Source organism: Lathyrus oleraceus, chromosome 6 (genome assembly GCF_024323335.1).
Source record: "Lathyrus oleraceus cultivar Zhongwan6 chromosome 6, CAAS_Psat_ZW6_1.0, whole genome shotgun sequence".
Taxonomy (NCBI): Eukaryota; Viridiplantae; Streptophyta; class Magnoliopsida; order Fabales; family Fabaceae; genus Lathyrus; species Lathyrus oleraceus.
The window spans coordinates 471,336,785-471,339,059 of record NC_066584.1 but is presented as its reverse complement, the minus strand read 5'-3'; the positions used below and the strand labels follow the sequence as shown (position 1 = coordinate 471,339,059).

At 34.9% G+C, this 2,275-nt stretch overlaps 1 long non-coding RNA gene across 1 annotated transcript; it reads right to left on the bottom strand.

Annotated features, from left to right (window-relative positions):
- Positions 1-689: 689 nt before the first annotated feature.
- Positions 690-1,907, bottom strand: LOC127097918 (uncharacterized). The gene is made up of 3 exons (XR_007793239.1): positions 1,846-1,907; positions 946-1,168; positions 690-781 (listed from the first exon to the last, which is right to left on the bottom strand). It is a non-coding gene; the product is annotated as an uncharacterized LOC127097918 (long non-coding RNA).
- Between the last annotated feature and the right edge of the window lie 368 nt (positions 1,908-2,275).

The following is a 2,275-nucleotide window of genomic DNA, read 5'->3' as shown; positions in this document are numbered from 1 at the left end:
ACCGAACAGCAACGTCGAGAAGGTCAAACTCACGGAAACACAGGGAATGAGCGCTGTACATATAAAACAACATAAAGGATAAGTCATAACGTATAAAACAATTCAAGAAACTTATATGATGCACATGAACAATTCAAGAACCAAGTAATCGATCATTCAAGAAATTCAATTCACAAGTAAGAACCAAGAAATTCAAGAACCAAGAAATTCAATTCACATTATCAATTTTATTAAATTATCAACTCGATGGGGATATAAGGTTAGTGTGTCAATGGACGAACCGGTATATCAATAGTTAAACTACGTGGACTAATATTAATAAAAGGAGTGCTAACAATACCAACTCTAACACTCTTTTATTGGGTGAAACTCGTCTAAGTCCCACTATTTTGAGTCTTTTGTCTGTCTCCTTTCCAAGAACTCAAGAGCTTGTTGCGACCAAAACACAGTTCCAAATATCATAACTGCTTCCTAATGCATAACTAGAGCTAAATAATATAAAACTGTATAATTAGCTCAGACCAATCACTTTGAACCTCTAGGCCACCACTCATGATCTTTACTAGTAAGAGGTCATATAGATTTAAGACGGAATACATCCCACACAGGCAGTTTAATTGGAACAGTACCACATATAACTGGTTGTACATAGTTACTGGTTGTAAACAGAACTATACTAAGTGCACAAGTACCTGAGTTTGTCGCTTTGAGATTAAAAAATATAGGACAGAACCGGACAGCTACAACAGCTTTGCTTGCGCAGGGAATCTGTATAGCAGGCCTGCATATCAAGGTCAAATAATAAAGCAACATACATAACTAACATATTTTGGTAACTTGATTCATTAGCTTAACATGAATAATTGAACATAATGATTCATTCTAGATACTAAATGATTAAACACATGCTTTGGGTTTGTATAATATCTAAGCTGAAAGACATACCGAGAAAGATCTTTTCTAGAAAATATGTAAGCTGCATTAACAGATTCAGACGCAGTACCGATTTTGTAAGAACCTGAAATGGGCAAAGACGTGAAGTTTTCAATTAGACGCAAACCATGTAATAAAAGCTAAGCAAGAATTTATCTATAAAGGAAGAAAACAACATATATGGTTCCCTCAGATCCTCAAGACCTCCTATTTGCTCACCACGATACTCAACAACCTGCAGACAAGCACATGAAAAATGTACATATAGTCCATCAGGGTTCATTTTACACTACAGTGACCATCTTAAAAATTCACATAATATTAAAACATCATTTTACAACATTAAATAGGATTGCCAAAATATGACTGTAGCAGACAAAGTTATGCCAAAATATGAATGTACATTTTGAAGTTTAACTGTTCATTCAAACCAACATGTAATATGATTGCCAAAATATGAGACATTGCTCTAAGTTCTTGAAACCATATCACATATATCACTGTAGCAGACAAAGTTATTCCATTTGAGTATCCAACATTTAACATCAAAGTCACTTTCTGAAATTTCAGTAATAGTTAGAATATGAGGATACAATGGTGCAAACATATCAGTTCATTCCTTCCTACTTTCTCAGCAAATTTAAACAAATGTTGAAAAGGCACTGATTCTATTAGAACTCCCAACATTATTTCTAAGTCAATGGCGATGCAAGTTACAGAATATCATTTATATCAGAACAAGATGAAACTTTCGGTAAGTTACAGAATATTAAGCAAACATAGTCACAAACTCTAATAATCGATACTGACAAATAAATAACCCATAATGTAGCAATGCAAGTCCATTCAAACCAAAATCGACCACCTATTCTTTGACTTCTAGGGCAAAACAGAAAGACACGAAAACCTAACCTTAAAACGCAATGAGATTTCCAGGTATTGAATCCTTCTCTTTCGAATGCAGTCTCTTTCAAATTTGCAGTGTTTATCGTTGAGATTTCCAGGTACTCTGTGGAATTTTTTCCAGGGCAGCGAGAGCTTCGAACGAGAGAGAGTGAAAGAGGGATTTCTGAAAGTCAGGGATTTTGTAATATTAGATTTATTATAATTTTTATAAATGACCTATGAGAGCGCTTTTACCATGAAAGCGCTTTCATAGATGTGAGACTGAGACCTATAAGAGCGCTTTTACCTTAAAAGCGCTTTCATAAGTCTGAAACCCATGAGACCTATAAGAGCGCTTTTACCTCAAAAGCGCTTTCATAAGTGTGAAACCCATGAGACCTATAAGAGCGCTTTTACCTTAAAAGCGCTTTCATAAGTGTGTGAGACTGAGACCTAT